Source organism: Chiloscyllium plagiosum, chromosome 31 (assembly GCF_004010195.1).
Source record: "Chiloscyllium plagiosum isolate BGI_BamShark_2017 chromosome 31, ASM401019v2, whole genome shotgun sequence".
Classification (NCBI taxonomy): Eukaryota; Metazoa; Chordata; class Chondrichthyes; order Orectolobiformes; family Hemiscylliidae; genus Chiloscyllium; species Chiloscyllium plagiosum.
Window position 1 is genome coordinate 9324332 of NC_057740.1, and position 18493 is coordinate 9342824.

The 18493-nt window shown below is 42.7% G+C and overlaps 1 long non-coding RNA gene across 2 annotated transcripts; it reads right to left on the reverse strand.

Moving 5' to 3' along the window:
• Nucleotides 1-616: 616 nt before the first annotated feature.
• LOC122565082 lies at nucleotides 617-14253 on the reverse strand. 2 transcript variants are annotated; one of them, XR_006316073.1, is made up of 3 exons: nucleotides 14048-14253; nucleotides 5248-5297; nucleotides 617-1347 (listed from the first exon to the last, which is right to left on the reverse strand). It is a non-coding gene; the product is annotated as an uncharacterized LOC122565082 (long non-coding RNA). The 2 variants fall into 2 exon arrangements; XR_006316072.1 differs by lacking the exon at nucleotides 14048-14253 and adding an exon at nucleotides 13890-13959.
• Nucleotides 14254-18493: the final 4240 nt, after the last annotated feature.

The following is an 18493-nucleotide window of genomic DNA, read 5'->3' on the forward strand; positions in this document are numbered from 1 at the left end:
TGACGTTTCCCAGGATGTTGCTGGATATTGAGGGTTTGAGTTATAAGGAGAGGCTGGATAGGCAGAGATCTTTTCGCTGGAGTGTGGGAGTTTGAGGAATGTTGTTATAGCGATTTATAAAATCAGGTGACTTTTTCCTATGGTGGAGGTTTGTAAGACTAGGGGGCATGTTTTCTTAAGTGAGAGGAGAAAGGTTTAATAAAAATCCTTTTTACACAGAGAATGGTTCATGGGTGGAATGAACTGCCAGAGGAAATGGTGGTTGTGGGTACAGTTACAATGTTTAAAAGACATTTGGATAAGTACAGGAATAAGAAATGTTTGGAGGAAAATGGGCCAAGTGCAGGCAAGTGGGACTGGTTTAGTTTGGGAGAATGGTCGACATGGACTGGTTGGACCGAAGGGTTGTTTTTGTGCTTTATGGCTCTATGACTTTGTGAATGGTTACAATAACTGTGTAATCCCAAATGGTTTAGTTTAACACAAGTCTCTGGCTTAGCTTGTCCCTGTTCTCTTAGTGTACATCACATGAAGGGCCTTTACTCCTTTGCTTCACCAGTAAGTGGATCAGAGGCATGGTAAAGTAATTCTAACTCTTTATTCACACTCTATATATTTCTGAATTCTGGGTTAGAACTGTGTCTGCCCAGGTACTGATTGATGCTTCTGCCTCAGCCATCTGTGCAGACTATTATCTTTAGCAATGTTTCCATCATCATTTATATTAACCCTTTACGCTACACATAGATCACACACTTAAATACATTCATGTAATGAATCAGGTAAGTCTCAGTTTGCCATTGGGAAAAAGAAGGACAACAGTGTGAATGCTGACAGTCCATTCTTCAAGCAGGTGAACAGCCACTCTATCTGATATCTCCATACATAGTTCTCATTTCACATCAGGACACCTTTGAGGCCTTCTGAAGCTACATACTTAGAAAGACAATAGCTGCACCATCGATGTGATCAGTTCATCATCACCTCAGTACATGGGAAGGATAACAATGTGGGCTGTCAATAACGCTCCACCCTACCCATCATGAGCAAATAAAATACTGATGAGAGTCATGGGTTGTTTGATTCTTCAGAGCACCTGTGCAAATAAGAGAAGGATTGGATTGAGACAGGAGGTGATAAATCTATGGTTGGGTATTGCACTCTCCGCCAGTATGGCTATGTGTTCAAGGCTTGTCCTGATGAAAGGTTCCAATCTGAAACGTTGACTCCCCTTCTCCTCTGGTGTTGCCTGACCTGCTGTGCTTTTTTCCAGCTCCTCTCTTTATTCACTTTGAATCTCCAGCATCTGAGTTCTCATTATCTCCTGGTTATGTTTTCAAGTATCACCTAATCTTGCAGTGAGAGACAAAACAGCAGAGAACATTAGGGGAAAATAGGACAAAATTCATCCTCTCTGAATTGTGATTTCTGAACTTATTCAAGCTACAGAGGAGCATGCACTAAACCTATCTCCCAACAGCAAGCTGCATCTCTCACATCATCTCACTGTTCTTTCCTATATGTTTAGCATTGAGCAGTTGAGTCAGTTACTGAAGTAGTCTTTGTCCAAATGTACCAAGATTTGGACAATAGCCAAGTTTTGGCTGACCCAAGTGACAATTATTATTCATCCCACACCATTGCCAGGCAATATTAGTGTCAACAAGAGAGAATTAAACATCAACCCTTGTCATTCAGTTACATGACCATTGTTAAATCTCCTATCACTAACATCCCGGGTGTTACCATTGACTAGAAACTGAACTGGACTGGCCATAAAAATGCTGGCTAAGAGGGGAAGTCAGAGGCTAGGAAGTCAGAGACAGGGAGTAACTCATACCTGGACTCCCCAAAGCCTGTCCACCATCCACAAGACGCAAGTCAGGAGTATGATGGATTACTTCTCACTTACCTGGATGAGTTCAGTTCCATCAACACTCAAGAACAGGAAGGTCATAGACCGGTGATACTATCACTAGACTGTTAATTCAGAGACCTAGAACCCAGGTTCGAATCCCGCTATGGCAGATAGTAAGATTTGTATTCAATAACAAATACCAGGATGTATCTAATGATGATTACAAATTCAGTCTAGATTGTCAGGGGGAAAACCCATTTGGTCCATTAATGTCCTTTAGAGAAGGAAGCTGCCACCCTTACCTGGTCTGGCCTACATGTGACTCCAGATCCACAGCAATGTGGTTGACTTTTAACTGCACTCCAGGCAATTAGGGATGGGCAATAAATATATCCTAACCAGCGATGCCCTCATCCCATGAATGAATAAAACAACAAGCTTGACACCATCCAGGACAAAGCAGCCAGCTTGATTGGCATCAGATCCACAAACACCTACTCCTTCCAATACCAATGCTCAGTAGCAGCAATGTGTTCTATCTACAAGATGTATTGCAGTAAATCACCAAGAATCCTTGGACAGCATCTTCTAAATCAATACTCACTACCATCTAGAAGGACAAGGGCAGCAGATATGTGAGATCACCACAATTTATAATTTCCCTTCCAAGCCACTCATCATCCTGACTTGGAGTTATAATCACCATTCCTTCACTGTAATAGAACATAGAGCATAGAACAGTAGAGCACAGTACAGTTCCTTTGGCCCTCGATGTTGTGCCAATCTTTTATCTTACTCTAAGATCAAACTAACCTACATACCTTTCATTTTACTATCATCCATGTGCCTATCCAAGAGTCACTTCAATGTTCCTAATGTATCTGATTCTACTACCACTGCTGACAGTGCATTCCACGTACCCACTACTCTCTGAGTAAAGAACCTACCTTGACATCTCCCCTAAATCTTCTTCCAGTCACCTTAAAATTATGTCCCCTTATGATAGCCATTTCCGCCTTGGGAAAAAGTCTCTGGCAATCCACTCTGTCTATGCCTTTTATCAACTTGTACACCTCAATCAAATCACCTCTCATCCTTCTTCGCTCCAATGACAACAGCCTTAGCTCCCTCGGTATTTCTTCATAAGACATACCCTCCAGTCCAGTTGGCATCCTGGTAAATCTCCCCTGCACACTCCCTAAACCTCCACATCCTTCTACGTCCTTCCTATAATGAAACGACCCCAGACCTGAGCACAATATTCCAAGTGCTATCTACCCAGGGCTTTATAGATCCCCAGCATAATCTCGTGGCTCTAAAACTCAATCCGTCTGCTAATGAAAGTCAACGCACTGCCTTTTTAAAAAAAATAATTTTTGTGCTGGTTTCAATTTTAAATATTTCTAAGCTGCCACCTTTAAATGTGATCTATCTGATTGAGAGCAGATGGCGTGAATTCGACTCTGTGCAGTTTAACTCCCAGGATTTAATCATTTCTAATGGTACGTGATTCCTGGATATGTCCACCCATTGACTCTTGTCCCATGACAACTGGGGTTGAGGCCTAGTTTCAGTGTTAACCACCTCAAACATGGGTAAACAGTATTTTCCAGAATGCTGTAATTGTCACTCTTAAGTAAACATTGATGAGACCAGATTTGTGTGGATGCGTGACAACTAGACAACCAAGTAGGTTATGTTTACACATTATGTAACAGCAGCATCAGGTTAGATGTTAGGGGCTGTACTTCGAGTGAAGTTTAGCAACTTGTGGGAAAGTTGCTCATCATCTGTTTTGGTTTTGTTTGTCTATGGGATGTGAGAGTTGCTGGCAAAGCCAATTGTATATTGCTCATTCTTAGTTGCCACTTGGTGGTGGTGAGTGACATTCTTACAGTGTGGCAGTCCATCTGGTGTATCTACACACTCTGTGCTTTTGGTGAGAGAGTTTAAAGACATAGACCCAACCACATAGAAGGGATGGTAATATGTTTCCAAGTCAGAATGGCATGTAGCTTGGAGGGGAACTTGTATGTGGTGGTATTCTCATCTATCTGTTGTTCATATCCTTCTTGGTGATAGAAGTTACTTATTTGGAAGGTGCTATTGTGTTTCAAGTTTTCCCCTGTGAAATGGGACTCAGTGGTTAGCACTACTGCTTCACAATGCCAGGGACTGATTCCAGCCTTCGGTCACTGTCTGTGTGGGGTTTGAACATTCTCCCTGAGTCATTGTGGGTTTTCTCTGGGTGCTCCGGTTTCCTCTCACAGTCTAAAGCTGTGTGAGTTAGGTGGATTCTCTGTGGTAAATGCGAGGTGGTGAAGATGGAGATGTTGGGTGTGGATGGGATGCTCTTCAGAGGATCAGTGCAGACTTGATGGGCAGAATGATCTCTTTCCACACTGCAGCAACTCCATGAAGTCCAATATGTCACTTCTTCAGAACTCAAGAAATTAACAAAAGTGTCTGTCTCATAGGCGCTGCCAAACCTGCTGAGTTTCTCCAATGCTTTCTGTTTTTATTTCAGATTTCCAGCATCTGCTGGATTTTAGTTGGATTTCTTTGGATTTTGAGGGTTGAGGAAGAGTACACACAGTCCTCCACCATGACTTGTCAATAACTCCATGCATTGAACTGTTGTAAACACTGAGCATGCTCTTTCTCCAGGGGGAACCTATAAAGTTTCTGGCAGTCTTACAGCAGGCAATTGAATGGAATTCCGAAGAAATCCAACTCAATAATTTCCACCAGCAGTTTTGTACTCTTCAAAATCTAAATATGAGCAGGCACATAAAAGTTCCATGTGTAAATTATGTATTTAAAAAATGTAGACTTTGTTTTTAATAAAGATCCTCCTCTTTGCCAATATAGTTCTTTCTGCTTTTGGATTTTTTTCCTTTCTATTTTGCCCTCTACATAATTTATTTAACCTGGGAGACCTTCATGAATGTTAATTATGAGATGTTAAAATGTAACTAAATTACATGCAATTTCAAATGAGTCATTATCGAGCACCGAACCATGACTGTTGGCATGGTGATGCATTGGCCCTATTTACATAGAGGCGCCAGATCGTTGTTTTTTTTCTTTCTAGAGGCTTGGTTATAGCAATTTTGTCACATTTTATTGAGCAATTTTGTGCAGTTTCTTAATGCAATGACAATCAGATGCATCTTCATAAATCATGCAATGGGATTATCCAAGTAATTTGACTTGACATATCAGGAGGCAACTTTGTTCTGACAGAAGGCAACAATCTAATCAATATTTTTTTAAAAAGTACATGAACATTTACATGCAGTTTTATAATGAAGTGAAGCTGTTCTTATTCCACATCATTAATATAGAACTAATGAGATTAGTTAGCTTGATAGATGATTTTCGCTTACATGTAGCTTCCAGCTTCTCCCTCTTCATCACAATGCTTTTTATCTTCATCCTATCAGCACAAGAATAGTCATTGATGCTCTGAACTTTGCTTCACTTGTAAGCTGAAATACAAACTCTTTCTGCTTTGTGCAGTCACATCATCTTTAAATAAAGATTCATCATGTTATCTCTCCTTCGATCAGGCTAATCAGCATCTCATACTATGTGTTATAGACCAGGCCCCCTCAACATAAATAAAACAAAGAGGAATTTAGAGTTACTTAACTATTGGAAAACTTAACTGATCAATTGATATAGTACCCATTATTAATTAACTGCTCCAAGATAGTAACATCCTATCAACACACCCCTTGGCAAAAAGGTGAGTTCAGATTCTCATATGTAGTTCTCCAATCCTGGAGGAAGCAACATCAAGAGAAAATTCAGAGAAAGTAGCAGCTAGGAGTCATTCACAGAAGCTTCCAACTCTTCTGGGAGCCCAAACAGTCTCTGACTGCTAAAGCTAAAAAAAACTAGAAATCCTGATCTGTGAAAGTTGGCCACACCCGTTCAGGCTGCTCATGTTATTCTAACTGCATAAAAAATCCTAAAGGCCTCCCACGTTATTTACTCAAGCTGTTCTCAGTAGCCAGTTCAGCACCTCTGCCTTTACAACCTCTCTTCAAAAAACCCAGGGCAAAATAACCTTTTACGGTGACAGCATTCACACTATGCAACTCCTTATCTCCTCTTACCTGCCTTCCTGTCCACCATCTCCACAACCAGAAACCTGAGCCACTCTAGTCCAGCACCGAGCAAGTGCTGCATTGCCAGAGGGACAATCATTGCCATGGAGACAGGAAGGACTGCAGATACTGGAAGCTGGAATTAATAGTTGTGGAGCTGGAAAAGCACAACAGGTCATACAGCTTCAGAGAAGCAGCAAAGTCAACATTTCGGCTCTTCCTGATGCAGGGCTGTGGTCCAAAACGTTGACTTTCCTGCTCCTCTGGTGCTGTCTGACCTGCTGTGCAGTCACTGCCATCCAAGTTATGAGACACAGTCTGCCCTCTCTGTTTGCAAAAGATGATATGATCCCGTGCTGAGGGAAACCGTGGTGTAGTGATAATGTCACTGGGCTAGTAATCCAAGGAACGTTACTTCAAAGCCCCACCTCGACAACTGATAGCATTTTAAATTCAATGAATAAATCAGCCGGTCTCAGGAATGATACCCATGAAACTATCACAGCTTGTAGAACAAAAGTTGGTTCACTAATGTTCTTAAAAGATGGAAATCTGGCACCCTTACCCAGTTTGGATGACACATTTATAGATACTGTTATAAACACTTAATTATGCTTTCCAATGGCTAAAGCATCAATCACTTCACAGGACTATTGAGCTTAACATCAAACACTGGCTTCGTCATTGAGTCCTGTGAAAAACAACTTTAAATACTAACACTATTTTAATGAAGAGCAGGGGAGATCTGCCTTTTATCGTAGTCAATATTTCTCTCTCACATAAATGCTTAAAGACAGAGTACTTTCACATGAAAACAGCACAAAGAAAAAAACCAAGGCACATAAATAGAAAGCAGGACATAATACCAGTAATTCACCTGAGGCTCACTGATGATGTAACCTAGTATGGTGACAAATATCTGAAAACAAACCTTACAGCTCAGTGAGCAAACTAACAACGGTGGCACAGTGGTTAGCACTGCTGCCTCACAGCGCTAGAGACCCGTGTTCAATTCCCGCCTCAGGCGACGGACTGTGTGGAGGTTGCACATTCTCCCTGTGTCTGCATGCGTTTCCTCCGGGTGCTCCGGTTTCCTCCCACGGTCCAAAAATGTGCAGGTTAGGTGAATTGGCCATGCTAAATTGCCCGTAGTGTTAGGTGAAGGGGAATGGGTCTGGGTGGGTTGCGCTTCAGCGGGTCAGTGTGGACTTGTTGGGCCGAAGGGCCTGTTTCCACACTGTAAGTAAGTAATCTAAAAAAAAACCACAAAACAAAAAACTTTGGATGCTGGAATCTGAAACAAAAGCAGAAATTGCTGGAGAAACCAAACAGGTCTGGCAGTATCTATCCTGAAGAAGAGTCACTGGATCTGAAATGTTGACTCTGTTTCTCTGTCTGTGGATGCTGCCAGAGTTGCTGAGTTACTCCAGCAATTTGTGTTTTTGCTTGCTTTCACATACCTCTATGACATTTATAGGAAGCTTCCTGGGTGGAAACTTGGATTGTCCTGGTTGCAGGGCCATTCATGACCAAAGAGATGACACTCAAAGTTAATGTATCCATAAGGAATAACTCCATGGTTGCCAGTATCCCATCACCAAGTCACCCTTTATTTACACCTGGACTTGACCAGCTAACTCAGAGCCAATCCCAAGAATGGGGAGAGTCTCTGACACTCCTGTTTGCATCTGTCAGCCAGAACTCCCTGATTGGCCCAGGTTAAGAGCTCCAATCAGGGAACTCATACTCAATGAGATCCAACTGGCCAACCTCATTCCAATCACTACACTAACTTATCTGATACATTATGGCACTCGCTGGTGCTCCCCAATACTGTCTTCTGCTGAATCTTAAAGACAAACTCAGTACACAACAGGAGACTTGAGGGCTGTTTTTCCAGATCACAGGCTGCATTTTATTCCTCCCTACTGGATGGCGTAAAGGCAAGGTGGGGGTGATGGGTAAATCCGGCCTAAACTTCCTGCCACCAATCCAAACATGGTGGAGATTTGGAGGGGTGTGATTTGGGGGAGGTGTCAGGCCTCTGTCCCAGCTTAGGCCTCTGTAGGCTCCCAAGTGGCTCTTTAATGGTCACATGAGGTTCTCATCCCAAACTCTACCCACATTGAGTGGGGTGACAACACTGTGCAGGCATGCCAGCAGGTTTAGCCATTGGGTAATTGAAGAATGAGACAGAAAAAAACTGCAGATGCTGGAATGCAAAGTAGGAAACTGGAAGAGAAGAGCACAGCAAGCCAGACAGCATCAGGAGGTGGAGAAGTCACTATTTCACTAGGGAATGACTTCCTTTGTGGTCTCCATGAAACCTGTGACAGGTACTTCCCCTAAAGCTTTTTTTTGCTTAAGCGTTCCCATACCTCACCCGCACTGGTCTGGAACCTAGTCTCACACATCCCTCCTCCCTTTCGCCAGGATACATAGGCAACACATCGACCCAAGACTTGACTGAACTCTTCAGCTTGGCAAGAGTGCTGCTACTGAGCCAACTGGCCAACAGCAGACTATAGTCAGACTTCCTCCTATGGGAAAGGAGGAAATCTTCTCTTGAAGTAATTAACACAGCTCGTGACATTAAATAACTGCCAGGCAACCGTAGGATTGTAGGTTTCTTTCCCCGATAGGCCAATGGGTGGCAACCATGTTGTGTCATTAAGATTAGATTACTTACTTACAGTGTGGAAATAGGCCCTTCAGCCCAACAGGTCCACACCGACCCACCGAAGCACAACCCACCGAGACCCATTCCCCTACATTTATCCCTCCACCTAACACTACGGGCAATTTAGCATGGCCAATTCACCTAACCTGCACATCTTTGGACTGTGGGAGGAAACCGGAGCACCCGGAGGAAACTCACTCAGACACGGAGAGAATGTGCAAACTCCACACAGGCAGTTGCCTGAGGCGGGAATTGAACACGGGGCTCTGGTGCTGTGTGGCAGCAGTGCTAACCACTGTGCCACCGTGCCGCCCATAGAATTAAATTTTATTATCACTCATACTCCAGTTTAGGAATGCAGGAGCACAGAGTAAAGTCTACAAATTTGCAGTTCTTTGGTGCCACCTTGGTTATAAAACCAGAATTTTAAAAAAGCAACAGAAACATTTTTTTTCAAAAAAAAGAGCCAAACCATTTTTTAAAAATGGCCTCATCTTAAGGTCTAAAGTCTTCTCTCCATTAAGGTGTGTGGAATGCTCAGACATCGATATAGGCACCTAGGGCCTAGTCATGGCCTGGAGTCGAGGTTAGCCTATGAGTCTTGCATCAATCACTGGGAGGAGCCGTGTTCTTGTTGCCACTGACAATGGCGTCGCCACCTCTGATCACCAGGAAAGACCTTGCCGCTGTTGCCACCCCCAAACATTGGAAGGAGCCATGTCGCTGCGAAATAAATCTAACCCCATGTGACACATGCAGCTTGCTATTCTTAAAGGCAAGCCTGATGTTAAAGGGAGGCTCAAAATGAGAGATTGCTGAAATAAAATAGTTTCCAGGTTAAGTACCAGGTCAGACAGGCAGATCCACACTCATTGATATGGTATTGAGGTGATAAAGTTGTAGTTGCGCTTGAGCGGACATCCCATAATTCAGTGGAAGTGGGACAAGGCAGTGTTGAGGACCCATCCTTAGTAGGCAATGAGAGCAGGTCAACTCCAGCCGTTTAAACCCAAGATGGGCCATAAAATGTTCCACAATCTCGTGCCAGATTTGCCATTACTGAATGATACCTCATGGCTATCCATAATGCCCATCACCCACCCTGCAGGCACATCCTGGCAATGAGGATTCACGCCCACTATCCAGGTATGCCATCTAACCCTCATGCACCTACCAACACTGCCAGCTCTCCCCTTGCTGCCTCTGAGCCTCCTGCTGTTCAGCTAAGGTAGGACCATCATCAAAATGAAAGCACTGCACAATGTCTCTTACAGAATGAGGTGGCACTTTTTAGGAAGGGGGATACGACAGGAGTGGCATAGCTTAAAAATTCCTGCAGCTTCTCAGTCCGACAGAGGATCTAGCACACTTACTCGTGAACCAGTGATGATGGGCATCTGAGAACATTAAGAAGGACACGATGTTCCTGACTTCCACCCTTTCTCAGTGACTGTATACCCTGCGAATGGCATGGCAAGCAAGCTGCCGATTGTGTCACCAGGAGCCTTTTGATTTAAACTTCAACCGTTTTGCTCAAACCATGTTACTGAAGAGTTCCTGCCTTCAGAAAGTCAGGCATGGCTACCTGCCAAGTCAAAGCAGCCCCAGGAGAAAGAAGCTGTACATTGTGCTAATGATCAGGCCCTATCACTTGACATGATGCTCACAGCCTCCAGCTCAGGCATTACACCTGGAGGCTGGTGTGGAGTTGGACCAGCACATTCTGATTCCGTTGGTAAGAGTAGGCCGCAACCAGACCTGACATAAACCATGGAGGAGGTAGACAAATAATTCTGAAAATTACTCAGATGAGGATTAGGTGGGGTACTGTTGAATATAGATCACCATTGAAAGGGGGTGCACCAATGGCCTACCAGTCAACATCCAGTCACTGTCAAGGAGCTAGGAAAAGTCCCACTACAACTTGTCAAAGGATATGAAACTGATCCTGTCCTCTTTGCAGCTTGTCATAGAATCTCTGCAGTGTGGAAACAAGCCCTTCGGCCCAACAAGTCTACATCAACTCACCGAAGAATAACCCACCCAGACCCATTCCCCTAAATTTACCCCTGACTAATGCACCTAACCTACACATCCCTGAACACTATGGGACAATTTAGCAAGGCCAATTAACCTAAACTGCACATCTTTGGTTTGTGGGAGGAAACCAGAGCATCCAGAGGAAACCCACACAGACACGGGGAGAATGTGCAAACTCCACACAGACAGTCGCCCGAGGCAGAATTGAACCCGGATCCCTAACACTGTGAGACAGCAGTGCTAACCACTGAGACACTATGCTGCCCCTCCATCTTTTGGGGTTATTCCAGGGGCACTGGCAATGCCGCTGTTTGCACCCATTGTGTTCACAGGACTCCTATCCTTGATCATATTCATGTGAATGTGACAGCATTTCCTAGAAATTGTAGGAACCTGCCAAACAGCAGCCAAGACCTGTCTGAATCCTGTCAGGCACTCTATCATGTGGGAGGCATAGTTCCAAGTGTATAACATAGCTGTAATCAGGAAAGTTGCCCCTTTTATGTTACTGCAGGGTACATAGAGCAGCTTTATGTATCTTTTTTATTGACTGAACATGTATTGATGACTTTTGCAATGTGGTGTCATATCAGCTGGTTTAGAAATGTGGCATGAGATTAACACCAACTTAATAACCCTGGCACACATAGAGTCTGTGATGTCATTAGAGGTGATCTAAACAACTGAGTTTCTTACTCAGTGTGGAAATTACTTTCCATATATCCCATTTATAACCATGATTGTGTATCAAGTGCTTTGGGACATAATGAACTTATGAAAGGGGCTACATAAATGCATGTTTAAATCTACCGGTGATGTTACATCTGAACACTTATCACTGTCATATTAATTATTCTGCATGTGAGCTGAGAACAATTTAAAACACTTTTTCCTCTTAGTTCAAAACCCATGACAACTTCCATCGAGAAGGACAAGGGCAGTAGATACATGAGGTAAACCACCACCTTCAAGTTTGCTCCAATCCATTCACATTCCTGACTTGGAAAATATATCACTGTTCCTTCACTGTCGCTGGCTTGATATCCTGGAATTCCCTCCCTAATGGCATTGTGGGTCAACCTACAGCAGGTGGACAGCAGTGGTCAAGAAGGCAGCTCACCACTGCCTTCTCAAGGACAACAAGGGATAGGCAATAAATACTGGCCCAGCCAGCGATATCCACACCTTACTAATGAATTTTTAAAAATCACATATTTTGTTCTCCTTTTGGGGAATGGAAAAGGAGTGATCCAAGCATTCCTAGGAGGATTTTCAATCCATTGAACAGCATCATGGGTACTCCTTCCATGTCTAACAAAGCCTGGTCTTATCTGGAGCTTCTTGCCCAAAGGTAGGGACACTACCACTGCTCAGAAAGGCCTCCATGTCTGGTATACCGCACTTGACTCTCTGCATTAGGAAGACTAAATGCAGGCCAGGTAGCCCCTTCGCAGCCATCTCCGTTCATTCCACAAAAATAGCACGGTCCTTCCAGTCACCTGCCATTTCAAATCCCTGACCAATGATCTCAGAATAACCTCAAGGAAAAACAGCTCAGCTTTTCATTAGGTACTTCACATCGTCCTACACGCATTGGTCATTTCAGACGACAATTGCTGCTTCCAACATTTTTGTTTCATTGTAGAACATGAGCCATTGTCATTTAAACCTCCTCTTGACTCATCTTTCGTTTTGATACTTGTTCCTGTCCTATTGGATAAGGTAATGGTTCTGAAAGGGTTAATGTTGGAGGGTCAGACAGCGCTAAGCTCCAGCCAATCTGACAATGTCATGCAGTCTCAGATGGAGAAAAGAGGAATCCAGTCAAGGTTAGAGTGGTGCTAGAAAAGCACAGCAGGTCAGGCAGCGTCCAAGGATTTTCCTGTTCTTCGGATGCTGCCTGACCTGCTGTGCTTTTCCAGCACCACTCTAATCTAGACTCTAACCTCCAGCATCTGCAGTACTCATTTCTGCCCTAAAGAGGAATCTAGCCAGTTCTAGATTCTGTTAGACGCAGATATGTTATTATTGTCTTCCTTATTATGTCCAACACTCAATGTAACTTGTATTTATTTCAGTCATACATTAATCTACATCATGCTAAGCTAAGTGCCTCTTCTCTTTACTCCTTACTAGTGTAAATTCTTTACTGCTTCTCTCTAAATAGTCCTTTCATATAGTTCAAAAGGGAGGATGGACACGCTATCTCAACAATTATTTCTAAAGCTTCTAAAGCATGTACAACACGGTGATCAGTGTTGGGCAGCATTGTTTAGCTAGCAAAGGGTTACAACAGTAGAAAAACCGTGGGTGGCACGGTGGCTCAGTAGTTAGCACTGGTCCCTCATAAAGCCAAGGACCCAGGTTTGATTCCTGCTATGGGTGACTGTCTGTGTGGAGTTTGCACATTCTCCCCATATCTGTGTGGGTTTCCTCCGGGTGTACTGGTTTCCTCCCAGAATCCAAAGATGTGCCAAGTCAGGTGAATTGGTCATGCCAAATTGCCCATAGTGATTAGATTAGATTACATTACAGTGTAGAAACAGGCCCTTCGGCCCAACAAGTCCACACCGACCCGCCGAAGCGAAACCCACCCATACCCCTACATTTACCCCTTACCTAACACTACGGGCAATTTAGCATGGCCAATTCACCTGACCCTGCACATCTTTTGGACTGTGGGTGGAAACCGGAGCACCCGGAGGAAACTCACGCAGACACGGGGAGAACGTGCAAACTCCACACAGTCGCCTGAGGCGGGAATTGAACCCGGGTCTCAGGCGCTGTGAGGCAGCAGTGCTAACCACTGTGCCACCGTGCCGCCTGACTAATCCACCAGTGTTGGGTGGATTAGTCAGGGGTAAATATAGGGTAGGGGAATGTGTCTGGTTGGGTTACTGTTTGGAGGGTCAATGTGGACTTGTTGGGCCAAATGGCCTGTTTCCATACTATAGGGGATCTAATCTAAAAATGCCCTTTGGACCTTGAAAACAAATTCCAAAGACAATTGAGTTTAAAACTTTAAGGACTTTACAACTTTAAGACAATTAGTTAGCAGCTGCAAGCTCTTGAACAAACCAATAGTTTGCAGAGTACACGGAAGAAACATCAAGGCAGAAACAACTTTCACTTCCCTGCCGTCCTCCAACAATCAACTGCTGATAGTTAGCTGTATAACACAGAGGAAAAGAATTACCAACTCCTTTCATCTTGCGTCTTCATCCTTTTTGTTAGTGAATCATTACTCTGTAAACGATTTCCCCTCCTCCTCTCTCCACATGTTCCCTGCTCCGTGCCAGCTTAAAAAACTGTCACTGTTCTAATCCTGTCCAATTCTGATGGAAAGTTACTGACCTGAAACATCACCTCTGTTACTCCGTAAATGCCTTCTGATTTGCTTCGCTTTGATTTTAAATAACAATGGTTCAGAGAGGCAGGGGTTCCCCTGATGCAAATGCAAAATCCCATCAAAGCCAAGAAATTTCCAACATTTCAAATTCCAGAATTTCCCTGATCCTGCTGCCAACTGAGAGGAGTGCCTGTGTGATCTGCTCTTTAAACTTAATGATCTTCTCTTCACAACGACATAAAATATGCAATTTCCAGACAGTGAGCTTTACTACGTGTTCAGAACACCTATATTCTAATTATTTGTGGTTTTTAGCAATTAGAATGCACTGAATTTAAGTGGCATGAGACCAGAACAAGTTGATGTTTGTGAGCGGGACCTTTACTGAGCACATTGGATGTGTGTTTAAATCTTCCTCAAGGTGATATGGAAGCTGACAGCAAAGGCATCCCAAATAGCAAATTTAAAGTGTTTGGAAAAATACCCAAGTACATAAAGGATCTGTTAGTTTATTAGTCACAAAGAGCACTGAATGGAACCAGAATTAGCACTTACATTTTTTACAGATTACATTACGGTGTGGAAACAGGCCCTTCGGCCCAACAAGTCCACACCGACCCGCCACCCACCCATACCCCTACATTTACCCCTTTACCTAATACTACGGGCAATTTTAGCATGGCCAATTCACCTGGCCCTGCACATCTTTGGACTGTGGGAGGAAACCGGAGCACCCAGAGGAAACCCACGCAGACACGGGGAGGACGTGCAAACTCCACACAGTCAGTCGCCTGAGGTGGGAATTGAACCGGGTCTCAGGCGCTGTGAGGCAGCAGTGCTAACCACTGTGCCACTGTGCCACCGTGCCACCCATATTTTATACTTGGAAAATTAAAGCCCCCATCAGATTAGATCAAATTACAGATTACATTACGGTGTGGAAACAGGCCACATTTTCTCTAATCAACTATTTAAAGTTATATTTGTGAGGGAAATATCATTTATTCTATATTTATATTGGCTTCTTATCAATAGTTTGAGATTTGAAGTCTGTAGATGGTGTGATGCTATGCTGTGTCAACCATTAATGTGTTTCCTTACACCCTTATCTTACTATTGAACTCATTTATCACCCAACCTTTAGTACACAGAATATAGAACATTACAGCACAGCACAGGCCTTTCAGCCCTCGATGTTGCGCCAACCTGTGAAACCAATCTGAAGCCTATCTAACCTACATATTCCATTCTTGTCCATATGCCTATCCAATCACTATCTAAATGCCCTTAAAGTTGGCAAGTTTACTACTATTGCAGGTAGTGCGTTCCATGCCCCTACTACTCTCTGCATAAAGAAAATACCTCTGACCTCTATCCTATATCTATCAGCCTTCAATTTAAAGCTATGTCCCCTCGTGCTAGCCGTTGCTATCTGAGGAAATGGGCTGTCACTGTCCAACTTATCTAACCCTCTGATTAACCCTTTAGAAGCTTCATTGTAAAATCACCATCCAATATCTCTCCATGGCCCTTTAAAAAAAAATGCATATTCTATAGCTTAATAAAACCATTTACCATGACACCATTTATTGTCCATCATTTATTACTCTTGAGAAGATGGCATTTTTGCTCAACCACATTTGACATTATGATGATGAAAAAATGATGCAATATGTGCAGTATTAGATAGTGTATGAAATTGAGGTGGGACTATTGGCTCTCTGCTTCCATTGTCCTTCTCCGAGATATAGTTTGAAGGTTTTGTAGATAGATTTTGAAGAACTTGGGAAAGTTGCTGCAATGCATCGTGTAAATCATGCAAACCCTTTAATCTTTCCATTCCTTCTTCAATCATACACACCCCTCTGTTCCTTCACAAGCTTCCTGTAATGTTCCTGTTCAGCTTCTAAATTCCACAATATAAATTGGAGATATTCTGTTGTGCATTTCCTCTAATAAGTCATTTTATAAAGCATTTATTGTCAGGGATTCTAATCAATTCACCAGTGAGAGTTATGAGAGTGAACTCAAAGTTTAACTATGTGCTTTCCACCTGGGGCATCTTACCAAGATTGGCACCCCAAGCTGATTTTCTTCTAACAACCAGAATTATTTTCTTCTCGCAATCAGTGAACTTGCACCCAGAAACCTGCTAAGAAAGCTTGTAGCCTTACACATCTGCTACAGGAGATGCAGGAAAGAGCTGGACCACAGCAGACGGAGGGGTGGGCTCATTTTTCAGAAGAATTAAGGTAATCTGTTCTCAGTGTCAATAGATCCGTGTAAATAAGGTGATAACATTTGTATACTTGTGGAATGTATGACAGTACTTCCTTCTCACCCTCGGGGCTGGAAGCTGTGCATATTTCACAGTGGGATGTTGGATAACCGAGTTTCTGGTTTATATTGACAAAACACATATTCAATAAGAAAAGAACTTGTAATTTAATAAGCTGAGTGGAATATGTACGTAACAGAACAATCCTGATACAATTTCTTGTATACCACACTGAGCAGATTTGAATTTATGAAGCTCAGCTCCCTTATCTTGACTGTTCTGGAATGTGAATGTCTCATTACCCTTACAGGCTGGGAAAACACAAAGGCTAAAACTGAGAGAGTAGGAAAGTTGGAAAATGTTCATGTGTGAGAAAGAGAGAAAACATTCTTCTGTAAATTACTTTGACAAATGGTTTCAAGGGACACTGACAGAGAGAAAAGGAGAGACAGGATGGAAGCTGATGGAAAAGTTAACTCTTTGCGGTCTGATTTGAGCATACGCTGGCTTGTCATGGACTGAATGTTTGTGTGTTGTTCCCTGGAGCTTGAGATCTGGGAATGTTATGAATTTAATTTACATTTTGGGAATCTAAGATGATTTTATAAGAAAAAGCCATCTTGTAGGACAATGATACTGGGTGTGATAGCTGAGCAAGGTTACCTCATGACTTTTCTACATAGTTTAGACGAGTCTCTTGTTATGAGGTACTGTTAAAAGGAAAGGTTGTCTAGCCAAAGCAATTGGCCATTTGGCCTGGCTTGATCAGGGTGTCCACTTTGATGTGCATATAGCATAATTAGTCAAGTGTACTCAGACCTGTTAATGAGTTTCTCTTCCTCTGCAATCTTTTGCCATTTTATTGCTGTTTTTCTGATGAAGAACATGTGGCATTTTTGTAATTTTAATACCAAATTCTGTATAAAGGCAACTTGTTTGCAGCAATAAGGCGAGTAGCCTGAGAGAGCTCTTTGGGGTAAGAGCTGGCACCGCTACACTGCTAATAGCTTTAGAACCTTAGCTCAAGCTTGGCTTTTAAGTCTCTATGTTATAGTGTAACATTGATGCCATTGGTAAACAAAGGTAATAATTTAAACTAAACTGTCTGTAAGAGTTTTATATTCCAGATTACCACAGAGTACAATCTCTGGCACAAACCAAGAGAGGCTTACAGGTCAAGCCCACCAAGGACCAAATCAAGTAAGTACTTTAACACTGCAGTCTCTCTTGTGTAGAACTTTCCAACTGCAGGGTTTTTTTTGTGCGTCTCTATGGTGGGGATTTTGAAAAAAAAAAGTAGTCGAGATGTTAATGTCTTTAATAGGAACAGATTTCTTCCCAGCCCATTGCACAGTGAAAATAGAGGATTTCCAAATTAAACTGGAGAGCCAAAATGGCAAAGTCCACTGTAAAATGATCATAACGTGAAACATCGACGTATTTGTTCCAATGCTGAAAGACCCATTTTGTATTTCTCGATCTTTTTGTTTCATTTCTAAAATGTTTGATAGGAATCTATTCCTCTCAAAAGGTCTTAACATTTAAACCATTTTGAGATTCTTATGCCCCTCTTTCAGGTTGCTTGAGTGCTATGATGCCAAGGTTTCAATCTGGCTTGAGGGAGCTGGCCTCTCTAATTGAGAGAATTATTTTCTGGCCACATTCTCATTTCTTGGAGGATGATCATTAGTGTTTTGGGTTCTTTCCATTGATGAACACACAGAAGGGAAAGTCTGAATCATGTGGCTGTTTGTTCTGTTAAATGGTAGATTCTCTTGCACCTTTCTTACTATTCAGTGTGCTGATAACTCTCCACACATGGAGAAAGAATCTCTCAGTGACTTAAAGAAAGCCTGACAAACTCATTGCTGAATCCCTAAGGCACAAAAATTGAAACCATAGTTATCAGTAATATAAATAAATGTGAATTATCTCCGTTCCTATATACTTCTACTGTAACTTGCAGGTCTGGCAGCACCTGTGGTGACACAATTCAGATTTGCAGCACCCACAGTGTTTTGCTTTTACTTCAGCATTTAATTCACTGCTATTTCACTGCCATGTGTGCCCACCTCGAAGACCTTATTGCTCTTGTAAGATGACAGCGGAGTAAGCCATCTTTCTTCTTCTTTCCTCTCTTTTTTTCTTTCTTTTAGTTCTTGTTCTTTCTCTA